This window comes from Triticum aestivum, chromosome 7A, assembly GCF_018294505.1.
Source record: "Triticum aestivum cultivar Chinese Spring chromosome 7A, IWGSC CS RefSeq v2.1, whole genome shotgun sequence".
Classification (NCBI taxonomy): domain Eukaryota; kingdom Viridiplantae; phylum Streptophyta; class Magnoliopsida; order Poales; family Poaceae; genus Triticum; species Triticum aestivum.
In genome coordinates, this window is record NC_057812.1 from 277,534,025 (window position 1) to 277,545,151 (window position 11,127).

Below are 11,127 nucleotides of genomic sequence, written 5' to 3' on the forward strand. Positions count from 1 at the left end.
ATTGCTATCATTGGCCAAGTCAGATAATAGGAAAGCAACATTGGCACAACAAACGTTTGGGCAACTAGCCAACCTGGCGCGCCAAATGTCGGATTACAGATTCCGACAAACCCTTGTGAGGTTCAAACTCTGGGGTGTGCACGAAAGCACTCTCTTCCTAGCTTGCTCGCTCAATGATCCCACAGCCTAGCTCGACGGACCCAAAGAACAAAAGACACGAGGGTTTATACTGGGTTGGGCCACCTTGTGGTGTAATACCCTACTCCAGTGTGTGGTGGTCGATTGTCTCAAGGGGCTAAGGATGAACTAGTATTGTGGATGAACAACCTCCAGAGGAGAGGTGTTCTTGAGCTCGATGAGCTGGTGTGTGTGAGGATGGAATGGATCCAATCCAAGATGAGTTGCCTCCTATGGTGGGGGCTAGTCCTATTTATAGAGGCCCTAGTCCTCTTCCCAAATGTTGGCGGGAAGGGATCCCACAACGACCATGTTTGAAGGGGGGCAACTAGTACAAACTATCCTGATAAAAGGTGGTCTTCGCCTACTAAATGCTCTGGTGGTGATGCTGCTGTGGGCTCCATGATGACCTCCATCCTGCCGTCCTGACAGTCTTGGTCTCGTTGCACCGACACGAAAACCTTTGCTTGATGCCTTGGGACTCCGCGCCTGCGCTTGCCTCCTTGGCACCGAAGGGGAAACTGGTACACTGCGCCCGCTGGCGCCCGCCTGGCCTTAACCGTCATGGCTCACGTCATGTGAACCCCGCGAGGTGCCCCTTGCATAGATATCTCCGCTCCTTGGGAGCCAGCCTAGTGAGGCCACCCCCAGGGAGATCTTGGTGTCGTCCGCCTCATGAGGCTTGGCCCCTCGTGACGGTCTTGGGTTATCGCGACTGAAACTGGGCTGTACCAGGCCGTTGGTGGAGCCACGCCTCAGGCCGCAGGCAGGCAAGTCTGGACACCCCGATCCCAGGACGCCAACAGTTGCCCATCCGCAGTCAAACGGCCAGGTGGAGCGAGAAAATGGCCTCATCCTATCCGGCATCAAGCCTCGGTTGGTCGAGCCGCTGGATCGAGGAGCTACCGACCGTCCTTTGGAGTCTCCGGACCACGCCAAATTGAGCAACCAGCTTCACACCCTTCTTCCTCGTGTACGGGGCTGGGGCTGTCATCCCAACTGACATCGAGTTCGACTCGCCTCGCATCACCATGTACACGGAGGCAGAAGCCAAGGAGGCGCGAGAAGACGACATCGATCTGCTGGAAGAGGCCCGGCTGCTAGCACTCAGCCGGTCCACCATCTACCAGCAGAGCCTTCACCGCTACCACAATAGGAAGGTTAAGATGCGTGCTTTCCGCAAGGGCGACCTTGTGCTCCGGCTGATCTAGCGAACAGCCGGCCAACACAAGCTCTCGGCTCCTTGGGAGGGACCTTTTATCATCAGTAAGACCCTGAGCAACGACTCCTACTACCTCATCGACACACAAAAGCCCAGGGCATGCAAGAGGGACAATGTCGGCCAAGAGACGGAGTGTCCATGGAACGTGAATCTTCTCCGACCATTTTACAGTTGATGCAGTGTATGTACCACATTATCTTTTGTACTAGCAAAGACAACAGGTCTAACGAAGCACACTCCGGGGCTACCTTTTTATCTACTCCCTCCGTCCCGAAATACATGTTGCGACGACAATTTTACAAAAAAAAACCTCCAGTGTTTCCCGACACAACCCGCGCTCCCTCTCTCCAGTGTTCAGTCGCAACGGCGTCTCACTTTCCCCATTCCCCAGTCGGCCACCACGGTTCACGGCCAGATCCCGGCCAACTCCGGCCAGGTCCTACCCTGCCGACCTTTGTCGCCACCCCCTCCTTCCCCTACCTCCGCCCAGTCCGTTTGCCCGCCAATTCGCAGCCCCCAACAAACCCTGGCCACCGTCGACACTCACAAATGCCAACTTTCTCACCGCGGATTGCATAGAGGAAGGAGAAAATGCGATTTTTGCGGTGGTGCGACAGTGCGTGGTGGCGATGCATGGAGACCGGCTGCCGATGTGGCCGTCCAGGAGGCCAAGATTCTCTTGGACGACGGCGAGCAGGCCGCGGGTCCACGAACGACGGACGCAGGAGCGCGTCTGGGTGCTCGATCTGGAGTGCATGGCGACGGCCTCATCCCTGGTCGCCGCGCCGGGGGGAGGTGGCGACGGCCTCATCCGTGGTCGCCGCGCCGGGGGGAGGTGGCGGTGGCACAGTAACTCGAGCTCCCCTTCCTCGACCCAGCCCCCGAGCCCGATGTCTCGTCTCCCCTCAGGTTGTTCCCCTGCCCCACCTTCCCCTTGCTTCGCCGCCGTCAATTTCTGCCACTGCCGCTGCCAATTTCTGCATATGTACTCCACTATGATTCACTAAATGTTACTGAATCTACTGAATTTGTTATCTTTTAGTACTCCCTCCATTCCACAATGTAGTGCTTCCTCTATCCCCGTGCTTCAACTTTGACCGTAAATTTAACTACCAAGACCGATTGCGGCGGAAGCAAAAGTTATATCAGTGAATTCGTATTCGAAAGAAGTTTTTAATTATGTAACTTTTTCTCCCGCCGCAGTCGGTCTCGTCCGTTAAATTTATGGTCAAAGTAAGACCTCGGAAAGCGCGGGCGCGCTATATTTTGGAATGGAGGGAGTACTTAATTTGTACTGAATGTAGGCGTCGTCGTGTTCATGTGTCAGTCTGAGTCGTGTGTCGTGTCTTTGATTCATGTGGTGTTTTTGATCGCGAGCTCGAGTGTCTCTCTGTCCGGGGTTAATTAGAGCTGGTTACGCGAGGAAGAAACAACATGTTATATTTCAGTCGGTCGGTCGTCGGTGATGCAACAATCCCTTCTGTCATGGATTGGGATGTCATGTTGGAATCCTATGTTTGAACTATTGAACTCAGTTTAAATGGAAGAAGAAAATGTAAGTCGTAACTGCGAAATATCCTCCTGTGTGTCCTGATTGCTTTTGTTCCTTAACTTTGTTTTGTTCTGAAGCATCTATCGATCTTTTTCTTCAAGCTAAGGTGGTACAGATTTGAGAATGTAATGTACTGTGTCAATATCCATGTCGTCCCACACTTTATTTAGGTTTACAAATACAATTGGATGTAGTGTGGTGGTAATCACCAATGTTCATCCATATTTTGCATTTAAAAACTCAGGTTCGAGTCTGGATCAACTCAGTTGTGCTGTGTCAATATCCAACTCAGTTTTAGTGCTGGTTTGCATTTAAAAATTCCATTAAGCTCCCACTCAATTCATTCATCTTCTCCTGCCCTGCCATCATTCATCTTCTCAATTCCAGTCCTAGTCCATTAGAAACTGAAAACATCAAGTTCCGGAGAGTTCAATCGGTTAAGTTTGCATCCTGATGATTTTTAGTACTAATCTAGACGTAGAAACTCTGCTGCATTTGACAGGACCAGCACCCTGCAAAGAATCAACAGATCATGGAGTAGTTAGCATATTGATTCAAATCCATAGTTTGTATGTTCAGTTCAGTGAAAACTTTAGACTTGCTTGCACAACTGATCATCACAATTCAAAATATGGCTGTGGAGGATTTTAGGAAGTGTCATTTGTAATCAGTGTGCTACCTTTTGAGTTGCTGTTTACTGTGGGAAAAAGAAAAGAATGCAGCTTAATCCTGCTATCAAACACTTTGCTCTAACCACTTCTACTCATAACTGTTTGAAACATTATTCACTGTAGTCTCAGTTAACTGAATTTTCTGAAGCCATTTTCTTGCTCACAAGTTGACAGAAAATTGTTTGAAACAAATTTTGACACAAGTTGATTGAAACACATTTAGAAATCATAGTACTCCTATGATTTAGATTCAGTAAACATGACAGTAAAATTGCTCTAAGATTACTGACTAAATAAAGGGCTTGCTGTATTAAGCAAATCAATTGACTAAATGCATCTTTAACTGAATTTACTAAGTTAATCTTGGCTGTGTGAGCTGAATTCACAAGGTGAGCATGTGCTACAGCAGTGCACTAACAGTGAGCACATTACCCCTCCCGGATACAGTATGATTCTTGCAAAATTTGGCGATACAAACTGAGAAACAGGCCCCTTCCATAAAAGAAAAGAAACGTTTCTTTTTTTGGTGCTCTGTTTCTCTTTCAGCATGGCAAGCCGATACCATCTTCTTGGATTGATCTTCAGTATAGCAAGTTCATTGTAACTAGTGCAAGATTCAAATCATTGTAACTAGTTCAAGTTCATAATCCATGCTACCCGATTGAACATTTTTAGAACCTGAACATTGATGATGATCGTGAGAGTCCATAATCCATGCCGTAATTATTCCATTTGCCAAATTTTTGTCCGATTGAATGTTTCTGAAATTAACATGGTTGAATTGTTTCCAAAATTAACAAATTCTCATTTCCTGATTTAATGTTTATATAATTAACATGATTGAATGTTTCCAAAATTAACAAAATCTTCTTGATTGAATGTTTCCAAATCTAACATTACCAATTTTGCAGGACTACCTACCTAGCAGCAGCAGAGGCTGGGCGAGTTCGTTTGGTCGAGGTAGAAATACCAGCTGCAGGTGGTCGATGCAGCAGCAACAGTAGGCGTCAGTGGTGGGGCAGCAGCAGTAGTAGGCGTCGGCGGCGAGGAAGGAGCCGGCGGGGAAAGACTACCTCAGCATCACAGCCGACGAGGAAGGAGCCGGCAGAGAAGGAGAGGCTGGGCCGATCGGTGTCTCCCAGCAGCAGAGACGGGGCGCAGGGAAAGATTGCGGCGGAATCGCGGAGGTTCGCGGCGTTGCAGGTGCAGGTGGGCGGCGCCGTAGTGGCTGATCACGCGGGTGGGCGGCGGAATCACGCAGCTGGGCGCCGACAGGTGGTCGCGGCGGATCGAGGACCAGTTCGCCTGGTGGTCACGGCGATGGACAGCGGAATCGGCGGGCAGCTGGTGGCGGGTGTGCGGCGGTGGGTGATTGCGAGTGGGTTGCGAGCGCCAGAATCTCCAGCGCGGCGGAGGAATCCCACGGCGCCGGCCCCTGCCCCTGGCGACGCACGGGCGCCGGACGGAGGAAGGAGGAGTCGTGTACTTGTTTGCTACTATTTTTAAAATTGCGAGGTGTTTATTGCAAAACATCCACTATACTGCGCCTGCGACAATAATTTTGGGACGGAGGGAGTATATGATAAGCTTCACCTATGAATGTGTTCTTTCATTTTTTCGCCCTGTCCGGGTCCGGCCAGCCGGACCGGGGGCTCGCCGCCTTGACCTAAGCTGGCACCACCCGAAGTCGGCCAAGTAGTGTGCGGACGCCAAAGCCCTCTCTTCGCTTCAGCTATAGCTCACAGCGCGACTGTCCGGCTAGCAAGAGTTAAAGGCCGGAAACGCTGTCCACATGAAAAACGACTAAGGAAGAACGCCAACACAGGCCAAGCTGGCTCCTCGCCTCACCCATCCGGCTGCCCAGCAGCCAGCCGACTAGCTTCTCGTTCGACTAGCTATGCTTTAGGCGGCTAAAGTAACTTGACTATTCTAAATGGCCAAGTCCCTGACCCGGCCAAAGACCACGGCGCGACTGTCCGGCTAGCCAGAGTTAAAGGCCGGCTGGTAGGGCGGCGGCCAAAGGAAAACGGCAAAGGAGAAAGCCAATAAAAGAAAAGGCAACAGCGAGCCAGAACCCGACAAAAGACACAAGCATGTGGAAGTAAATTATTTACATTACAAAAGGCCCAAGGCCAGCATTCATCAAAGTTTAATACACCCTTAGTGGGTGGAACTATGTAGGATCAACTTGTTTTAAGTACAAGACAGAGAAATTTAGGAAGATAAAGGCCACCTAGGACGAAGGTGCGGCGGGCTGCTCAGACAGGTTGGCGGTGGCTCAGGCACCGATTGGTGGGGCTTCCGGCTGGCGAGTCTCAGCCTGGTCAGCATCGGCGGCGGCTGACGTCATCTCCCGTGCATCATTGGCTCAGGCCAGGTTGGGTTAAGTCCGACTGGTCACTCCGTCGTCTGGTGTGGCACCATCGCCTTCCTCGTCCTCGCTCTCCTCCGTGCCTTCGTCACTGGAGGCGATCTCCTCCTCCGGGTCCTTCCCCTCGTCCGGATTCAACCCGAACCAAGAGGGCGGCACCTCGGTGCTGTCTTCCACCCACTCCGAGATGAAGACACCGATGTCGACATAGTCGGCAAGGGCGGCCGCGCGCTTGACGAGCGCCTCGCGTGCCGCCTCCAACTTCGGCCCCGCCTCCTGGCGGAATGTGGCCAGATGGTCCAAGTTCACGCCAAGGTACCACGCCTTGACAAAATCCAGCTTCGCCTTGGCGCCTGCCTGTGATGTGGCACCCTTCCAAGCTTCAAGCCGCTCGGCCGCCACTTCCAACCAGTCGGCGGTCTGACTGGGAGTCCGCGGCACCTGCACATTCAGTCAGAGCCCCTCAAGCACCTAGGACGGGTGCGCTGAAAGCAGCGGAGCAGCCGGTGGACCAACGCAAGGCAGAGCTGGACGGCTCGGAACTGCTCGTCCATGGTCCGAGGCCGGTCCGACACAATCTCCTCGCCCACCCGCCTCCGCTCCTCGCGTCGTGCCTCGATCGCCTAGCCGATGGCGTCAGTGTGGTCTGGGAAATACTCCGCACAAAGAAGAAGACAAAGGAATAAAAGGCCGGCTTCCAGCAACAGCCGGCACCTCCAAGCAATAAATTTTTTTATCTTCGAGCATGCCCTCGATCACCTCGTAGCCCTCCGACAACAACTTCTCCCTCTTGGCCCAATTCGAGCGCTGAGTCTCGAACTCGGCCTTGAGGAGCGCCTCCCCGTCCTTCAGCTGTCGGACCTGCTCCTTGTGCTGGGCCGCCTATTCTGCCAGCTCCTTCGCAAGCCGATCACGCTTCGCGGCCGCCTGGCTGCGCTCCTGCTCCTTGGACTGGAGCTGGCTCTCGAGCTCACACGCGCACGTCCGAAGATGGGCGGCGACCTCTGCAAAAACAAGAAAGAAACGTCAACATCGACAAAAATAAGAAGTCATCGGAAGATCCAGCCCGACTGCTTAGCAGTCGTCCCGAATCTCGGGGGCTACACCCAGCGGGTGCACTTGCACGCCCCCACTGAAAGACGGCCTACGTACTGTGGCTCTTATTCAGCTCGACAGTCCGGTTGGCCAACAGATGATTCTAGGAGTTGTAGGTGGCCGCATGCAGGTTGCGGTAGTCCTGCAGTGAGAGCAACACTTCAGCATTTGGAAACACGCCTTTAAGTTCCAACCTGCCTACTCAGCAGCCGGCTTGGAACTCGGGGGCTACAACCAGTGGGTGCGCTGGCGCGACCCCACTGAAATTTGCAAAAATAAAAAAGCAAGATCGAAAACGTACCCGAACAGACGCCTGCATCGCCAACATCTCATTCCTGGCCTGCAGAAGGGTGGCGCCGTGGGCGTTGAACTTGTCTAGGACGTCATGCACCGCAACGTTCAGGACGGTCGGGCCGGCTCCTAGCGCCCAAACAGGCGGAGCGGAGCTCGAGGCTTCGGTGTCAGGCGCAGGCGAACTCGCGTCCCCAACCTCCATCGGCCTCGGCGTAGAAATCGCCCGCGATGGGCGCAGGCGCGGGAGGTGCGTGTCATCATGGCCCGCCTCACCACCCGCTGATAACTTGTCTAGGTTAGAAAATACTCTTGATGACCCACTACCTATTAATGATAGCTTTCCTGATGAACAACTAGCTACAATAAATGTTTATCATAATACTCCTTGGTATACTGACTATGCTAATTATATTGTTGCTAAATTTATACCACCTGGTTTCACATACCAACAAAAGAAAAAATTCTTCTATGATTTAAGACATTACTTTTGGGATGACCCACATCTTTATGAAGGAGTAGATGGTATTATTAGATGTTGTGTACCTGAGCATGAACAAGAACAAATCCTATGGAAATGTCACTCCGAAGCTTATGGAGGACATCATGCGGGAGATAGAATTGCTCCTAAGGTATTGCAATCTGGTTCTTATTGGCCTACTCTCTTCAAGGATGACCACAAGTTTGTTTTATCTTGTTATGAATGTCAAATGATAGGTAATATTGGTAAGCGTCAAGAAATTCCAATTAATTATTCACTTGTTGTTGAACCATTTGATGTTTGGGGTTTTGATTACATGGGATCTTTTCCTTCCTCTAATGGGTATACACATATTTTGGTTGTTGTTGATTATGTCACTAAGTGGGTAGAGGCTATTCCAACTAGTAGCGCTGACCATAACACCTCTATTAAAATGCTTAAAGAAGTTATTTTCCTGAGGTTTGGAGTCCCTAGATATTTAATGACTAGTGGTGGTTCACATTTTATTCATGGTGCTTTCCGTAAAATGCTTGCTAAATATGATGTTAACCATAGAATTGCTTCACCCTGTCATCCTCAATCTAGTGGTCAAGTTGGACTTAGCAATAGAGAAATAAAATTAATATTACAAAAAAATTATCAATAGGTCTCGAAAGAATTGTTCTAAGAAATTAGAGGATGCACTTTGGGCTTACATAACAACTTATAAAAATCCTATGGGTATGTCTTCTTATAAAATGGTTTATGAAAAAGCTTGTCATTTGCCTCTTGAGTTAGAACATAAAGCATATTGGGCAATTAAAGAACTCAATTATGATTTCAAACTTGCTGGTGAAAAGAGGTTATTTGATATTAGCTCACTAGATGAACGGAGAACCCAAGCCTATGAAAATGCCAACCTATTCAAAGAAAAATTTAAAAGATGGCATGACAAAAAAAATCCAAAAGCGGGAATTCAAAGTTGGTGAATATGTTCTTTTGTACAACTCTCATTTTAGATTCTTTGCAGGAAAACTTCTTTCCAAATGGGAATGACCTTATATTATCGAAAAGGTTTATCGTTCTGGAGTCATTAAGATCAATAATGCCGAAGGCACTAATCCAAAGGTGGACAATGGGCAAAGAATTAAGCACTATATCTCATGTACGCCTATTAATGTTGAAACCAATATTATCCAAACCATGACACCGGAGGAACACATAAAAGAAAGCTTCCATAACACTCCAGAACCCTGAAAAAGAGGAGGTACATGATACGGTAAGTAAACGGACTGCGAAAAATCCACACAAATATTTTCTGGTAGTTTTGGAATATAAGAAAAATTAGGAAAATAAGAAACAACCAGGGGGCACGATACACCAGGGCGTGCCTGCCCTCCCTAGCGCACCTTGGTGGGTTGTGCTCCCCTCGGGAACCTTCCCGACTCTGTTTTCCCTCCGTTTGCTTGTTTCCCAAGATAAAAAATATTTATATACCCCCGGACGTATTGACCATCGTATCACGAAGAAATCTTTTGTTCTTGTTTCATGTTGTTTTCCAGTCAGATCATGGCTCCACCAAGCTCCTCCAAGGACAAGTTCTTCGAGAAGGTCATCAACCCGTACTTGTCGGAGGTGATGAAGCATCCTCAAGCCATTAAGATGCATGAGGGGGTGCTCCACATCCGGGATGTTCAGGGGCCTAAGAAGACGGGGAGCATGGAGGCCAGGCTTGAGGTAGTGGAACAAGACATCTTCAAGTGCCAAAGGATGGTGGAGCGTGGACTCAATGCCAACACTCCATGATCACGGAATTCACCCTTGATCACATGGTGGATGGCCGGTCCATGAAGGACATCATCTTCACCTTCAACGAGCAAATCAATTTTCTGCAAAGCCAAATCTATGATCTTCAAAACCAAGTTTTTGAGTATGAAGCAAGGTTTAAAGGTATGAGTTTAGCTACAGGACTCGGGAGATTCATGCATCCTCTTTTGATGGTGAGTCACTGCCTTGGAAGTCGGAGGATAAACTCGCTACTACCTCATCACCACCATCATCATCTTCCCCACCAAAGGAGACTTGAGTACATGGGTATGGGCACTCCCCTTGGCTTTTGCCAAGCTTGGGGGAGGTGCCCCGGTATCGTATCACCATCACTTTTTTTGCCTTTACCTATCTTAGTTCGATCTTTAGTTATCTCATGAATTAGTTGAATAAAAACTTAGCATGATCTATTTTCGAGTGTTAGTTTTGTGATCTATTTATCTATGTAATCGAGTGGGAGTTATATAATGAAGTTTCGTTTGAGTTTTGCTTCTTTAATTTATGTTTCAATCAAATAAAAGCAAATAATGAAAAAGATCATTGATACGTCCATTTTGCATCATGCTTTTATATCAATATTTATTGCATTATGGGCTGTTGTTATACATTATGTCACAATACTTATGCCTATTCTCTCTTATTTTACAAGGTTTACATAAAGAGGGAGAATGCCGGCAGCTGGATTTTGGGCTGGAAAAGGAGCAAATATTAGAGACCTATTCTACACAACTCCAAAAGTCCTGAAACTTCATGGAAGACGTTTTCAGAATATATAAAAAATACTCAGCGGAAGAAGTTCACCAGGGGGGGTCACACCCTGCCCACGAGGGTGGGGGCGCGCCCTACCCCCTGGGCGCGCCCCTACCTCGTGGGCCCCCTGGTGGCCCTCCGATGACCATCTTCTGCTATATGAGGTATTTCGATGAGAAAAAAAATAATAAGCCATCTTCTCGGACGAAACTCCACCGCCACGAGGCGGAACCTTGGCGGAACCAATCTAGGGCTCTGGCGGAGCTGTTCTGCCAGGGAAACTTCCCTCCGGGAGGGGGAAATCATCGCCATCATCATCACCAACGCTCCTCTCATCGGGAGAGGGCAATCTCCATCAACATCTTCACCAGCACTATCTCCTCTCAAAAACCTATTTCATCTCTTGTATCCAATTCTTGTCTCCATGTCCGGGATTGGTACCTGTGGGTTGCTAGTAGTGTTAATTACTCCTTGTAGTTGATGCTAGTTGGTTTATTTGGTGGAAGATCATATGTTCAGATCCTATATGCATATTAATACCCCTCTGATTATGAACATGAATATGCTTTGTGAGTAATTATGTTTGTTCCTGAGGACATGGGAGAAGTCTTGCTATTAGTAGTCATGTGAATTTGGTCTTCGTTTGATATTTTGATGAGATGTATGCTGTCTCTCCTCTAGTGGTGTCATGTGAACGTCGACTACATGACA

General features: G+C 49.0%; 2 long non-coding RNA genes across 2 annotated transcripts; one reads left to right on the forward strand and one right to left on the reverse strand.

Moving 5' to 3' along the window:
* The first annotated feature begins 1,693 nt into the window (after positions 1–1,693).
* Positions 1,694–5,222, forward strand: LOC123152299 (uncharacterized). Its single transcript, XR_006476101.1, has 2 exons — positions 1,694–2,308; positions 4,534–5,222. It is a non-coding gene; the product is annotated as an uncharacterized lncRNA (long non-coding RNA).
* LOC123152300 (uncharacterized) lies at positions 3,081–4,778 on the reverse strand. The gene is made up of 2 exons (XR_006476102.1): positions 4,544–4,778; positions 3,081–3,463 (listed from the first exon to the last, which is right to left on the reverse strand). It is a non-coding gene; the product is annotated as an uncharacterized lncRNA (long non-coding RNA).
* Positions 5,223–11,127: the final 5,905 nt, after the last annotated feature.